Here is a 17,644-nt window from a genome sequence, read left to right as displayed (position 1 = left end):
CTAACTTCATCATCAAAATTTATCCCTACAGGACTTAACTAACTGGTAACCGTGTTAAATTCATTTAAATGATTAGCAACAGATTCACCTTTTGAGATCTTCATATTAAAAAGACACTTCATAAGAAATACCTTATTTGAGGTTGAGGGTTTTTCACATAGTTTTTCCAATGTCGTCATTAAATCTTATGTTTTTGTTTCCTTTGAAATGTTGAATGTCATCAATGTTTCCAGACATAGATGTATTGTTCCTAGTGCCTTTCTGTCGAGAATCTCCCATTCTACGTTTGACATACTCATCGAATTCTTTGTTTTTCTGCTCAATGGTAGGTACAAATATTTTTGATATAGATAATGTTCCATCTGCATATTCCACAGCTGGTAGTTTTGGCCGTTAAATTTCTTGACCCTAAACCTACCATCTTCTGTCATTACTCCCACTCAAACCAGGAACCCTTCTTTCCTAGGAGTTTATCATCCAAATAGACCTTCAGCTCTAATACTAGTTGTTAGAAATTAATTAACGAAGCAATGAAATACACAAAATATTGTGGAAACAAAAATACAGAAATGAATAAAACAAGAGAGACACAGATATATGTGGTTCACCCAATTTGGGATACGTCCATGAAGAAACAGTCAGTCCTTCCTTTTATATTATCCAGCAAAATGAAGAGATACAACCTACACCAGATTCGTTGTAATTTCCTCTTCACTCTCACACAAACTCCTCTCTCTATATTTGAATAATCATACACAACCACAATACAATTCCCTCATATAAACAGAGGGTTACCTTATAGGGGAAAAATGCTAAATTAAACATAACTTCTACTGTTAAATCAACTTCCTAATGAACGGCGTAGATTGACTATGAAATTACAATATTTTGCAAGGTACTTTTTCATCTATTTTTAGCTTTGGAGGTGCTGCCCCCGAACCCCGCCAAGGGGGGACTCTTTAAAAGTAATCATCGCCCCCTCCCCCCCTAGACCCCCCTGGTGGCTATCATACGGTCGGCATTTCCTCCTCGTTTAGGAACTGGGGTCTAATGCAACTGAGACCTATGAATCAAGAAGATAATCAGGCTCCATACCCAACACACCTCTCCCCAAGCTCCATGAACTTCCTCCTTCCCCAACCAATTCCAAAGACCATCAAAATGTAAAACGCAAAAACCAAAAGAAACCAAGAAGAAACCGTGAAAAACTAATAGCAATTCAACACCACAAATAAAGTGGCATGGCCATGCACCAAACATAAACAAAACTATAAATTAGGTGCAAATAAATCACAAAAGACCGAAAGAAAAAAACTAAAAACATACCATGACTCAATCCCCATGGGTTCCGAATGCTTCCAAGGGAAATCTAAACCCGAGCTTTCTTGAAGATTTCATGGCAGTCTCTCTTTCCATGCAATCCCCTGCATCATACTTCAATAAACACTTAATCTCCAATGCATAACTAAATGTAACATATACTAGTTACCTTACCTTATTGTTTTAGGCACACTAACTTGTAACTGAACGTGTACATATATCATCTCTCAAGGTACTCCAATTCCTTGATATATACAACCACACTGAAATTTAATTGTTATACCTGTCAAATACATGTTCAGGAATATAATAAATAGCCACATAATGCAAACAAAATCAAGGTTGAGAAGACTTATTGTATTCATGCAAAGCACTCATCCATTTGAAATTGCGGTTTCCAAACATAGCCATAGGAATTCTCACCTAATTCCTTTCTTTTACTTTTACCTTGCTACAACTGAGTCTTATTTTGTCCGGTCACATCACCGAATTGTTAGTTAAATAAACAAATCAATTGTTACCTTTTCATATTGATATCACGCATATTACCCTACAACTGTTCACACATGTCAGTCACATGTTCCAAATATCAATACATCATGTATATTAATTTGAAATCAACCTAAGACTAATAGTCATGTCATCATCAATTCACAATCATTAATCATAATACTACAACTAGAACCCACTTGCACTCAAGTACATATTAGTTGTCTCAACCCATAATGTTTTAGTACAACCATCTTAAAATAAGATCATTCCTTCATGCAACCTTATAGACACATACTCATATCATACAATTAATGGAACATTCAAACAACCTGTAAACACACCAAATTAGGTAAAACAAATAGACGGCGTAATCAAACTCATACCTCAATGTATCTCAGGAGAGGCTATCACATCTGAATAAGTGAGTCCATATTAGTATGACACAATATCACAAGAATATTGACTCATACCTGAATATCATAACCATAACCATCTACATAGACCGATCCATATTAACGCGATACATATCATATCAAGATCTTAGCTGCAACAAACATACTCATCATGCATATGACTGCAATGCATATAAGAACAAGTCACTACCATTCGTGACAATCTAGCACATGTGTATATGATCACGCTGGTTAACTAGAATCTATCATGTATGTAACCATAAAAAACAATAGAATGACATGAATGTACATAACCATAATTCTTATAACAATCATTAACCAACATCCATGCATACCAAACATAAAAACATGTATGATGATCTTTTACCCCGTGGTCCAATGCTACAACCTCACTCTAACAATTTTCTTCTCCTACTCCATCTCAACCAACATATCAACATCATAATGACATAAGATGCAACAATGACTCTCACAATGCATCTCTGACTTACTATGCATGCATAACCATACCCATAACAATGCATGCATAACAATAATATGGACACTAGCATGCATAATGAACACATATATAACTGACATGTATGCATGACCCACACATCCCAACGACAACATCATCAACTTCTACATGACGAAAAAATTGTAACAATGACCATCACCATGCATACATAACAAGAACATAGACAACCTTCATGCATGCATGACAAACCCATTTCACCCATCCAGTCCAAGTGTTGAACCATGCTCTGATACCACTCTGTAACACCCTCCTCCCACACTTACCCAAGCTAGCCATTCCACCAGGGTAAATATGTGATGAAGAGTTACTATGATGTGATTCAACTTCCGAATTATAGTTAAGGAAGTGGAATCGATAAACCAAAACCAAACTGACCTTCCTTAGGAACCCCTGATTTAACTTGCTTTTTAAATGAACTAAAACCCTAGCCACTCCCATGATAGGCCCTCCATGTGACTATAACCATCCAGTCGCTCCCACAACAAGGCCTCCATGAGACTATAAACTTTTTCACCCAATTTTGTGTCATCAACTATGAGGATTAAGCCACTTTTTTAGGCAAGTCTCCAAACCATTGCCCATAACTTCATGAAAATTTACAAAATAATGAATAACACCAAGACAAATCCTTTCACACAAAACTTAGACAATAACTTGACCCAATTAGGCATATCCATGAAAAACATTTCATCAAATACATCATGAACATGTAACCTACAAGTCATAATTACATATCTAATCACAGAGGTCTCATACTTATCTGAGAATCATCAATAAGGTGTGATTCCCTCTCACAATAGATTCATTATCATCTATTATGTCATTCATTCATTAACATTTCATATACTAACCAAAAAATGATGACATCCATAACTCAAGACTGCCATAAAACCATGCTTGTAACCAACATATAACCAAATAAACAACAATAATATAAAAACCATCATAGCCACATAACAACAAGTACATTTACACATAGAACACAAGAGGAAAATATATCTTATTAACATATGCAAATCCAACCAAGTCAGGGACTTCCACGTACCACCCAACCATTGATTGGGTTGAACCAAATCTCTCTTCAACCAATCACCCCCGCACCATATTCCAAGCATGAATGTGGTATCTCATGAAATAAAACAATCAAAACCAAACTAGGGCTTCCAGAGGCCAAACAACCTCAATCGTAAACCAGTGATTCCACCTCACAGCCTGACACCACTAACCATCACTAGATCGGTCTCTACCTAAGTTGTCCAGGGCTCTAAAGCATTTATTTCAACCCGGCTCCAGGACTAGTATCTCAATCCACAATTGTTGGAGGGCTCTTGAGATTCTGTCCAACCAAGGCTACAAGACTAGTAACTCAACCCACCAAGGGCTCCAAAGCGTTTGTTCAACCAAGGATTACAGGACTAGTAACTCAACCCAAGTTGTCTCAGGGCTTCTAGAGTGTTTTTCCAACCAACGCTACAGGAACTAATAACTCAACCCACAGCCATAAGAAACATGAGCACCAATTAGAAAACAAATGGAAAAACCCACAACACCATGGCTATCGAGGAAATGGAAAGGCCAAAACCACTGTTAATCCAAGCAATCCTCCATGCCAATGAAAGATCATAACCAAATTTGCACATGCATGCCAAAACTAGCAAGGAAATCATACACACAACTTGGTACCTGCAAATCAACCATGTTTTAGTTGTTGATCCCGTTGTCCTCTTGTGTTTTCTTTCTTTTCCTTTTCCTTCTTTCTCCAACTCCAAGGTATGCCAAAATCCTCCAAGAGCGCTCCAAGAAAACTCTAAGTGTGCAAGAGTATGAGAGAGAGATAATAGAAGAGAGCTCCAAGCTAAAAATGACAAAAGCTAACACAGAAAAAATCCATGAATTGATCCTCAAAATCCCATTTATCATTGAAGCCTCTATTTTCTTCATTTTCCTCTATTTTTTCTTCAATTTCCTCCTCATGCAAATATGTGACCTTTTATCTCCCTTTTCTCCTGTTTTCCTTTATTTTCATAAATAAATGTCAATTAATGCCTCTTTGCCTTTTCCAATTCATTTTTCAATTATTAGAGCCATTAATTAACTGAAATGAACACCCACTAGGATTTTTTTTCCCACCATTCAGCTTGGAATATGTGTCCCATGACCTTGGTCTTATATTTTTTTACATGGAAATTCAATCAATGGTTGTTACAGCGAATCGGGCCTCAGAAAGAAATGTCCATCTCTCTTTGAAATGTAGCACCAACATTGGTAAGCCTAAATGGCATACGCTTAAAATAAAATGTTCCCCACTTCATCTTGAAGGTAGTTTTGATATGATCTAGTTCTGCCAGTACCACCTGATTATAGCCAGAAAAACCATCTAGCAGTGAGAACATCTCAGGCCTAGATACTGTTTGGAGGATTCGTTCCATTAATGGCACCAGGTAATTATCTTTATTTGATGCCCAGTTGAGATTGTGAAAGTCTACACATAACCTTATCTCATCAGACTTCTTCCTTACTAGGACCAAATTCGAAACCCAAATGGAATGTCTAACCTTGAAAATGATCCGAGCATCCAATAGCTTTCTCAAGTCTTTTTGGATCATTGGTTTCAGCGTAGGATGAACTTTCCTCGGCTTCTATTTAAAATGTTTTACCCCTTCTTTTATGAGAATGACATGTTGGATAATACAAGTATCATATCTCTTTAAGTCATCGTATGTCCATGAACACACATCAAGATATTATTTGACAGATGAATGAAGGCTTGTCCTTCTTCTGGAGAACAATATATACCGAGGTTCACATATTTCAGATCTTCTTCGGTTCCCAAGTTGAATTGTTTGAATGACAACTTCAATCTCTGAGTCTTTGTATTGATTGGTCCTTTGGACTGGTTTTGTAGGTCATATAATTTTTCCAAGGACACTACCCCTTTAGGCATATTATTTCCTTTCAGTGCATTATATGCCTCCTGCAAAGCCTTATTGTGCTCATTCTCCTCAATGGTAGCATCTTTAAACATGTTTGCATCAACCATGAAATGCATTATGTTGAAAATAGCAATAAGAAATGCTAAAAATAGAACTGCTATAAATAGCAGTTTGGGTACCAGTGCTGGATTGAGAAACAGGGAATGAAAAATGGAAGTGCTAAAAATAGCATTGTTATTTTTAGTAGTTCGGGATGGATTCCTATTTTAGTCAGTCCCTAAACTAAAATAGTGAAGTAAAATTCGAACTTGAACTTAACAGCTATTTGAAAATAAATTAATTAATTCACCATGAGTTAATTAGTTGTGAAAAATCAAACATGAAGTCTATGTGAGGACATGCAACAGTTTCTCTATTAATTGAGGAATTTTTTTATCAGTTATGTTAGCTACCTATACTAATAGGTTTCATGTTTCATGATTAGCAGGGGAAGTGCCAATATGATCTGCTTTGGTGATGCAAAGATCTCATATTTTGGTGAAAGACACATGTTTACAATTGGTTGATGCTGCCCCACTTCTGAATGGATGATCCAACAGTGTAAGCTGGGTCATGCCATGTTTCAATTTTTGTTGTAGATTAGAGAAAGTAATCTGTCCAAACAGTTCAATCTTGGCAGATAAAGTAGTTAGGTAGAGAATGAAGGTTCCCAACTGTTTAATCTGGGGCCTTGGAAGCAATAAGGCTAGCCTTAGATAGAAAATCAAAAGAAAAGAAAAGGCACATAAGGGTTTGCAAGTCCAAATGCACCCTCCTTGAAGTAACAAAAAATGCTAGGCAATAGAGTGGGTAGGTAGACGGGGTTGCAGAAGCATGATTTATGACTATTCATTGGCCTAAGCAAAGGAAAAACATGGTGTCAGTGCAGGTCTCTTATTCTTTTGCAGCAATACAATGAAGCATGTCTAACTTCCTGATTATCCCCCATTACATTCATTGCTAACATCCCAATACTACCTATGTTCATGAAAGAAGTCAAATTCTTTGGTTGGTTCTTGTTTCTTTAAGAGCCACATTTCTTGTGTAAATTCTTTTCATTTTGATCTACTTCCTAAACTAAGTTGATTTCATATAAAACTTAGTGTTTTTCCCCCCTCATCCACCTTTTCCACTCATACTAACTACTGATCTATCACTATTTAACTCCCTATACCCCCTATTCCCCTATTACTATGTAAATTATGCAAAAAACCCAAAAAATCTACATATTCCCTTCCCCAAGCATTATAGCTCTATGATTGACTTTAAATGTTTTCAAGCGCTAAAACATTGAGCGCGACCCAAAGAGCGCTAAAAAATTAATGGTGGGATTAATCCGAGATCTGCTAGGATTAATAACCTAAACCCTCTTTGTAAATAAACCTGTGCAAAATCCCTTTTTAACACGTAACTCTGGAAAAACCATAAAAACCCACTTTTTATAATGTTCCGTCGGGCGCACATTTCAAGGAATATAATAAAATATTCCCGCCCCGCTGCCGTATGGTCCTTGCATGTTATCGACCCATCGACCGTCGGATCTGGGCTCTCCCATCCGACGGCCCACATCCATATCGGGTCAGCCCCGATGGCCGGACGTTACCTCCCGAGAAATGGCAGAGGGTGACGTCAGGCCTCTGCCACGCGTCACTCCCAAATCTCATCGGGAGGCCGCCTGCCATTACCACCACCGTACCATAAGCGGTCCGATGGAACCGCTTACCGCCCTTCATAAACCGCCTGCCCACATCATCGCTACGTCACGCCCACGTCATGTTAACTCAGCGCCGCGTCAGCGCCCGGCCCGCCACTGCTCCAACCTGTCCGCCACCTCACCAGTCCCCGTGGACCACTCGCAGGCCGCCACGTCACCTCTCCGTACCCGACCCCACCCGGTGACGTCATGTTGACGTCATCCAAAAAAAAGCGCCAATAACCCAAAAAGTCCATATTTTCACCAAAATTCGTGTTTTTTGTCACTTTTGCTTAAAGAACTATTGCTCCCCTCTGCATGCGAATTACGATCTTTTCGCCGCCAACCTGCAGAATTCAGCTTAAAGACCGTGGGCGCTTCCAATCCACCTGCATTGTAAACCATTGCTGGCAATTCACCAGGTATTTATCCGAATCATTCCCTCCGCGCCTGGTTTTGTCCATAATTCTCCAAAGCTTGCTTTAAAAGAGTGAGGAACAGTGTATTTACCAACAAATCCCGGGTGTCCAGCATCCATTTTCAGTTGTAGGGTCGAAATTTACCTGCACAGTCCACATTTAGCCAAGATTTCATAAAACTTACAGACAGTCCGCGCATTCGTGGACTTGAAACCTGAGCTGCACTAATTCACCAGGAAAACAGTGGTACTAGTCCCAGCAGTTGCTCATTTAACTCTCTTTGGAGCATTTCAATTGTTCTCGCCACAATTTACCCCATGTTCCTCTGCAATTTGCCTCACTCTTGCAAAAATACCTCTCTGTGTTGCTCAGTACAGTAAAACACGTCCTAATACAAATCAGAGTCCTAATTAGTCATGGAAACACCAGTAGCACTGAACATTCCACCTTTGAATGCCCCACACAGAGAGTTAGAGTGGAAGGCCCTAGGTGATAAAGATTATCAGATGACAGAGTCATTCTCAATGAATTCCAAGTTTAACATCCATATGCTAAATGGGTTAAAGGCTCAACACCTCAGTGGAGCTGATATTTTAGGGATTTGAGACTCCAATTTGCCCATTTTCAACCTTCCTCAAGTCAATGTCCTTCCAGACTTGATCCATAGATGTTGTGAGAACTATGATCCATGTCAAAGAGCTGTTCTCACCCCCTCAGGATCAGTTCTAACCCCTGAGGCCATAAATGAGATGCTGCATTTTCACACTGCAAAACCTCTAACTCCTCTTTCCATGATGGACTTGTTAAAGAAGGGTGGCAAGTTGTCCAGTGCCCAGATCATCAAGATTAATCAATTATTTGTTCAGCCAAGCTCTGAAGCTATGAGAACACCTCCTATTGGAAATCCATATCTAAATGACTTGGGCAAAATGCTGGTGGACTTGATCAGTTATGTCCTAGGATATAGGTCCTGTGAGGATGTTGATGACACCATTATGGCCATGCTGTCCATTTTTTCCCCTGGAAAGCCTCCAGCTGTGCACTATGATTATGCTACATACATTTCCAATAAGATTCATGAGCAACTGATGAATCTAGAGAGGGAAAAGGTGTTTAGATACACCTCATACATCTATCACTTGTTCTTATTTTATCAACCTGACAATTTCCCTATTCCTCTCAAGAAGCTTGATGCGCAGGGAAACCCAAGGTCTGTAGTATTTTGGACTTCAGTTTTTCATCACACCTCCTGTTCACCATACACCTACTATGAATTCATAGACCTTTTTATCCATCCAGCTATGACCTTGTTATTTGGTGTCCCTCCTCCAAGGTTGACCGATGAGATGCAAAGAATACTCCAGCTCTCAAAGGCCTATAGCATTGGTGATTGGTACTTTTACCAACACCATACAGTAATCAGAATATATGGCTGTGAGTTGGACCCTTATAGGCTGCCAAGATATGTCCCTATGAGACTCTTTGCCTTGGAGTATTTCAGGCAATTTGGAAATGCAGACCAGGTCCATTTCCACAGTAAAAACAAGAAGGTGCAGCTAAAGGTCAGGAACCAGCTAGGCCCACATCTTTACAACAAAAGGGAGGAGGGATGGAAGGAAGCAGATAGGATCCTAGAGACCCTCCAATTAGAAACCAATTTCCGCTGGGTACCTTATGACCCTAATCATTTCATTTCTCTCAGGAGGGTAAAACATAAATTGGGTGGCTATGCTCACATCAGATTGCCTCATATTGAGAAATATGCCAATTTGTTAAGTTGGAAAGAGGGCACTCTAGAAGAGGCAATTACTAGAGAGAAAATGCTACAAAGAGAGGCAAAGAATGTTGAGAAAGAGGTTGACTTGGAAACTTGTGGGCAGGTTTCATCTTCCTATCAAAGGCAACTTGGAGCAGCTGCCTCATCCTCTACAGCCCACCAGCAAGCAGCTAGAACTGATCATCAGGTATCAGACAAGGGTAAAGAAAAGCAGATGGAGCAGGAGCAACCACCCCCTACAGCAGAACAGCAACAAGAGCAGCCAATGCAGCAAGAAAGAACAGTTGAGGCCCCAAAATCCAAAGAGCAGCAGGCTCAAGAAACTGTGCCTCCTAGGCAAGAAACTACAGTGGAGGCCTCGGTCCTCCAAACTCCACAGAATGAAGAAAGAAACCGAAAGAGGGATAGAGAGCAGGAGACTCCCCTCACCACATCCACAACTCAAGGGGAGAAAAGGCAGAGGATAAATCCCCTTTCAGAAGAAGAGATGCCTATTGGGCAATCCTTGGGCATGGGCCCACCAAGCATGGAGGCATCTGCCAGTTCCTTTCAGCAGGAACAAGAAAGAATAATTGGAGGAGAGGTCAGCTCCTCAAGTTAGCAAAGGAGAGCTGAAACAGGCATCAAGCAACAATTCATTGACATCAAAAAGAGAAATGAGCCACTCAGGCTCCAGCTCTATAATCAATTGCTTAAAATGGCCCCTACAAACCAGCAGAGGCTTATGTCAGCTTATGACATAACAGAGGGGAAAATGACCATGAGTCATTTCATGCCAACCATGCTGCAGCCACAGTCAGCTGCAGACTATATAAGGACCAACCTTGAGGTTCTTGAAAAAGACATCCACCCTATGGATCAAATAGAACTTCACAAGCAAACGGGTGAGATGGTGTATTCAACATTGGCAGACAAGACCTTCTTGGCACATAGGTTGGAAAATAGCCTGAACAATACAACTGCCCAACTTGAGTTGGAGAAGGCATCCTCTCAAGCCAAAGACAACAGGATCAGGTCTTTGGAGGATATAATCATAGAGCTTGGGCATGACCCAAAGGACCCTAAAGCTATAAAGGAGCTGCTAAAGATAAGAGATTCAGACATTGCAGCTTTACGAAAGATGATAAAGATCCCAGCAACCCTTCACCCTCAAACAGAAGAGGTTGCCCAGCGAAGGCAGGACCAAGATGTAGCAGCCATGCTGGTATCACTCCATAAACAACTGGTCCAGACAGAGGGAAAATTGGTAGAAACAGAGGCTGCATTGCAGGCAGCCCTACAGCAGAAAGAAGGAGGCCAAACATCTTAGCCCCCTCAGCAAGTAATCAACCTTGAGGACCCCCCTCAAATTGTCACTCCTCCTACAGTACAGACAGTTGAGACAACTCCATCAACATCAGCACCAGCACCAACATCAGAGCAGGCTCCAAGCCTGGACATGCAGAAGTTGATGAATGAAATTCAAGTCCTAGAAGCCTAGATGGCAGAGCTGAATGAAGCCAAGGAAAAGCTAGTTACTCTTAATGAAAGATATGACAAATCCAAACAGAGTGTAGCTGAAAAAGGAAGAGAAATAAAAGCTCGTAAGGAGAAGATAAAGGAGCTGGAAAAAGAGCTCACTCTTGACAAGGTGGTGGCTGAGGTCAAGAAAGTTTTATGGGCCAACATTGGCCAATCAATAATAGATCAATGGCAGTATATAGAGACTATTCATGAGTAGATGGATCTTATCAGTAGGGCTCACAAGGAAATTCAAAAGGCAAGGGCATCTCTTGGAAACATGCCTGAGATAGCCAACAGGATGATCAACGTCCTCAACAACCGTACAGGCTCTCAGCTGACAGCCATGGGTATCTCTGGCAGAACTGACACCATATTACTGATAAAAAGAGTGCTCACTTTGAGAAGCCTGGTGCAGACCTTGGATAGAAGGTGCCAGGAGATGCAAACAGAAGTAAATAAGTTTGTGGAAAAATTCACAGTATTGCATAACAGAGGCCTTCCCAGCTTACTGAACAGCACAGGAAGGCTACTATCACATGAGAACTATGCAAAAAGGGTAAATGCATTTGCCACCGATCAGATCACTGCAGGATCAAGTGCCTCAGAGGAAACAGGGCCAGCATCTGGGCAAAGTCTCTATGACAGAGTAGAGAACTTATTTTTTATCATGAATGAGATCAGACATTTGTTTGAAGTGCCTCCCAATTTCTATAAATATACAGAGGCATATGAAACCTTAGGTGCAATTTTGAGGCATCAGTTGCCTACACAGGAGTGGTGGACCAGCATGATACAGACATTGTTGTAAACAAACAGGTTTGCACCAAGTTTTTGCATTAAAAAAAAGTCATTGTGTTCAGACAGTGGACACATTCACTATGACAGTAAAAGAGTGGACTGAGCCAACTCAGCAACCAATTCGGCCACTAAGAGCAAAATTGACAGATATAGATGACAGGGCCAAGAAAGCTACAGCTCGACAGAACATTAAAAGCATATCATTCAGCGTTAACGCAGAAGCACTCAACTGACTCAGTGGCCTCCAAAGGTCAAAAAGATCTCTGACAGAACTGAAAAGCCATTTATTGTATATTTAGAGTAGCAATAACTCTTTTATCTGTTGTTCTGAAAGTTGGTGAACACATTTATTGAGTAATTGACTCAGCGTTTAGATATTTTGTAAAACTCATTGTATATATATCCCCTCGCATAAGTTTGCAGGGGTTGTTGATTTTCTATTCAAGAGAGCCTATGTTGTAAATTTTCAGAGTTTTAATACAGAGAGCTAAGGGAATTTCCAAAGTTCTGCGTTGTATGATGCGTTATGGTGTGTTTGCTGAATGCTACAGGATTCCTGCGTATTTCATGGAACAATAAGTTTTCTTTAAACTCTTCGTTATGTTTGTTATTTCCTTCATAATCCATTCATGTTCTATGTTTCACAGTTTAATGGCAAAGAAGAAGAATAGTTTCAGGATTTATTCATAGAATACCCTGAACTCAATCTATGTTATTATGAATGTTTTCCTCAGTTATAGTTATAAGAGTGTGATTCTTAATTGCTGCACCTTCAGACTGTACCTTTCACAGTGATTGTTGTTCAGGAATTCAAACCTGCTCCGGGGCAATACATCTCTTTCTCACATCACCAGCTTAGTGGAAAACTCTTAATTGCCTTCCACTGGTTAAACACACTTCATCATCTCAATTTCAAGTTTGTTTCATGAAATATTTAAATGGCCCTGCAGTTTCAACAATCCCACTCAAACATCTCAAACAGCTTGTAACCACAGACTCCATTGCCCAATGGACTAAAACTATCTGAAGATATCCTCCTAGGTACTGAAAGACATCATTCAACCAAAAATATAAAACAAAAACCCTTACCTCATAGCTAGCCTAAGATCCCCTAGAACATAGTGAAAAGTCATAAGAGAGAACCCTCTCTGATTACAGGTTGGCTAGAACCTGTAATCCAAAGCTTGGTTAGTGGTTACCCCAGCCGTATTCCCTCAGGAGTCAAAGGGAACAACCTGGGTGTTAACAAGTTAAAGAGATAAGGATGAGTTCTAATTTGAGTTGTAATTAGTTGGCTCAGTTAACTAAGTCAAGTCCAGTTAGATTGATTTAAACAGTTTGTTTAAATTAATGTAAGTTCAGTTAGTTAATGCATGCTTGCATATAACTGTTGCACTTCAGATAACTGAATATTATCTCATGAATAACTCATGCATGTCAGTTCAGACAGAGACCCAGTTGAGATCAAAGGAGGGACATTGTACTATTAGTGGGATGGATTTTTCCTATAAAGGAAACTAATCCATGGAGAAGGATTTATCTCCTTCAGGATTGCGCAGTTAGATCATAGGTTAGTGAGTGTGTGAAGAGGTCAATTCACACAAGTGGCTACACTGGACCCCAAGGAAAATTGCGCAAAGAAATATGAGGCTTGGAGGGTAGAGGAGAAGGTTTGAGAGAGGCCTTTGATTGTCTATGAGCAGCAGAGGGATCGCAAAGAGAGCAAGATAGCTTATGCGTTGATTCTTTTTGTAATCTAGACTATATTTCCACTTGTATGATAATACAGAGTTGGGGTTTTAGGCTGAGGCTTTCCCTGGGTTATTTCTTCTTTGTTATGTGTGATTGCTTCTCATTCTCAATTATATGTGTTCTCATTGATCGTGCTCAAATTGATTAAGCTTCCGCAAAGTGTTGTAGAAGTAGATCTTGTATTGTGTTTTAGTATATTGCATAATCTGTTGATCTACATTGGAAATTTCTCCATGGTATCAGAGCAAAGGTGATCAAGGAAGAACAATATACAAGAAGGGAGAAGTTCAAAGTTTGAGGTTCATGAATATAGAAATCAAGTTCTTATCACATCTCAATTTCACCAATGGCATTCAACAGTTTGAGGCTTGAGTATGCACTTGATGGCAGCTCAAACTATATAGCCTGGAAGGATCACATGGAAGCGGTATTAGAGGATAACTGGTTAAAGGACTTCATTGATCAAGAAGTCCCCAAGTTTGTAGCATATAGTGCCCAAGAATTTGCAGAATGGAAGAAATGTGTGGCTAGAGCAAGGAGGATTCTTCTAGAGGGAGTTCGAGATCACATAGTCTCGAGTCTCCATGGGAAGGAGACATCATTTTCAATGTGGAAAACTTTGAAAGATCTATATCAGAATAGCAGTGATCAAAGGAAGTTGGCGCTGAAAGACAAGCTTCGGAAGATCAAGTGTGAAAAGGGTGACACGATCTCTACATATCTGAACAAGCTCACCACCTGCAGGGATGAGCTTGGAAGTGTAGGGATCGCGACAGCTAATGATGACATTGTGAGTCTTGCACTCCTCGGTCTTCCTAAGAGCTGGCATAGCTACCAGGACTCGGTTAATGGAAGAGAGAAACTATCAGATTGGGAATGACTTTGGTCAGATCTAATGCAAGAGGAGATAAGAAGAAGCACTAGAGATGGTTCTTCATCCATGGAGGATGAAGAAAACTACGCCTTAGCGAGTAAGGCGAAGAAGGGGAAGGAGAAGGATTCTCTTTCCCAATCCAGTTCTTCCCAAGGTGGGAAGAAGTTTGACAAATCAAAAGTGCGATGCTTTCGTTGTCATGAGGTGGGCCATTTTGCTACAAATTGTCCACTGAGGAAATCCAAGAAGGGATCCGTGGAAGGATCAGAAGGTGAGGCACTGGCCTCACAGTTCGAGTTGGATTTCACATTGTTCGCATGCATGGTTTCATCCATGGTGGGAAGTGGTTGGTTTCTTGACAGTGGAGCTTATTTCCACATGACTAACGACAAGATTTTGTTCAGTAACTTGGAGGAGAAAGATCTCCAGATACTCATAGCGATGGGTAATGATGAAAAGTATAGTGTCTCAGGGGTAGGCACGGTTGCTTTTCAGAGGGAGCATGGAGCTCACATTACCTTGACCGATGTCAAGTATGTACCAAGACTGAAGAGAAATTTGGTGTCGATCGTGATGCTATAAGACAGAGGCTATGATGTAGTCTTCAGTAAGGGAAAGGTTTTCCTTAGGCACATCATCACTAGACAGGTGAAGCAGATCGGTTCACGAGTCAAGAACCTGTATGCTCTTGAGGTTCAAGATGCATGCAAAACCTTGAGGAGCAAGGCAACTGATGGAAACTTGGTGATTGAGAGGGAGAGTACATTACCTCTCAACATGCAGCACCAGAAGAAGTCTCAGACGATTGTGGAGGAGCCACGATTGGTGAAGCAGTTTCAAGAGGTTATGGAGCAGCCACAACTAGAGAAGCTGAGAGGAGATTGAGTAGAGACATCTACTCATGCAGAGACCTCCAGTAGGGGGAAATTTCGAGCCAGGTGGGCAAAGGGATCACATGCATCCATACCTCCAGGTAGGAGGTGGGGAAATGTGGAGTGTTCGTCCCAAGAAGGTTGGAATAGGGGCAGGATCCTTGAGGTACCCAACCTCTTTGATTCAACTATGCTACAGGAGCCTCGATGAGGAGCAGCAGGACTGGCTGAGTGGGTAGAGATAGATGCGGATGGAGTGACAGAGAGAGCTTCGGCATCAGAGTATGTTTCTAGCCCAACGGAGTGGTCAGTTGGGAGATTTTTTTGTTTATAGAATTACTAGAGCAACCATACTTGGGAGAAGTGTCACATGCAGAACATTCCAAAGGTACAGGATCAGGTTCAAGTTGAATGCCTTTGTTGTTGAGAGGGAATGTTGAAAATGGCAACAAGAAATGCTAAAAATCGAAGTGCTAAAAATAGAACTACTATAAATAGAAATTTGGGTACTAGTGCTGGATTGAGCAACAGGGAATGAAAAATTGAAGTGCTAAAAATAGAATTGCTATTTAGTAGTTAGGGATGGATTCCTATTTTAGTTAGTCCCTAAACTAAAATAGTGAAGTAAAATTCGAATTTGAACTTAACAGTTGTTTGAAAATAAATTAATTAATTCACCATGAGTTAATTAGTTGTGACAAATCAAACATGAAGTCTGTGTGAGGACATGCAACAGTTTCTCTATTAATTAAGGAATTTATCCATCAGTTAAAGAGATAAGGATGAGTTCTAATTTGAGTTGTAATTAGTTGGCTCAGTTGACTCAGTCAAGTCTAATTAGATTGATTTAAACAATTTGTTTAAATTAATGTAAGTTCAGTTAGTTAATGCATGCTTGCATATAACTGTTGCACTTCAGATAACTGAATATTCTCTCATGAATAACTCATGCTCATCAGTTCAGATAGAGAACCAGTTGAGATCAGAGGAGGGACAATGTACTATCATTTGGATGGATTTTGTTGGAAATAATACTGAGAGGGGGGGGGGGGTGAATCAGTATTATCACATTAATAAAACTTTTTCATTTCCAAACTCTGATTCATATATGCTACTTCCACAACTTCTTATGATTAAGTTAATTGATCTTCAATGAGTGCATTAGAACATTATCAACCATAACATAGAAAAGATCATCACACATAAGGCACACACATGAACACCATGATATAAGGTGGAAACCCAATGCGGGAGAAAACCACCTGCTGCAAGTCATCTCAATCTTCTTTTTAATAAGAAAATCCTTTTACAATATTTGTACTGGTGCAGTCTTATACCATTACGGGAGCTACAACCCCCTTTGCTCTTGTACTAGCCGATTCATTTACTAGTACGCAGGCTGCTACCTGCTACAATGCTCCAAAGATTTCCCTTAGCTCTTGTACTAGCTTAGATACTAGTACGTAGGCGCCGGCCTACAATCTTTTCTCCTCTAGGTACCACGTTTCATCAATTTTCAGACTGGATACAATGAAGCACAACACATAATCTGAAAGGCCACATTTCATCCAATTTTCATACTGGACCCAACAACAACATAAACAAGCTTCCATACATATACAAGTGAGTCATCAACCAGATCTAGTCCATCAGATCACATGAAGATAAGTCATTATGAACCCGATCCATTCATCTATCAAAACTGAAACAAACTCTACCACTTCTCAGAATACTGTCATAATATCAGAAACCAGACATCACTTCAAAACCCAGAACACAGCAATGATAAACATGGACAGCTAAATATATTTTAAGAGAAGTACGCAGCTTCACCCATGTAATGCCTGCATACAGTACACACTGTTCCCAACTGAGCACCTGTGTACCCACGCACTGTGCCTCAAGGATTTCCTGCGTACCTGCGCTCTGTGTCCAATGAACTGCCTGCGCACCTCCGCAGCTGCAGTGCTTCTGGTCCTGCGTATCTGCGCACCTGCGACGCTTCTGTGCCCGCGTATCTCCGCTCTTTTCTTTCACTGTACCTGCGTACCTTCGGGTATAGATAATTTCAAGACTTCAAGAATAACCCAGACAGTCAGATCTACAGATCTGATCACGCGTCGAAGAGATCTCAATCCATCAGTAGATTTGCCTTATTTAGATCTAGACATTACTCCCAAGAGATCATAATATTTCAGATCTAGCTCTCATAAGATGTTCAACCCAAAAGCATACCCAAGCC

This window comes from Pinus tabuliformis, chromosome 3_2 (genome assembly GCF_031772625.1).
Source record: "Pinus tabuliformis cultivar Carrire ecotype Pingquan chromosome 3_2, CPIR1, whole genome shotgun sequence".
NCBI classification, from domain to species: Eukaryota; Viridiplantae; Streptophyta; class Pinopsida; order Pinales; family Pinaceae; genus Pinus; species Pinus tabuliformis.
Note: the sequence above shows the minus strand (reverse complement) of the source record.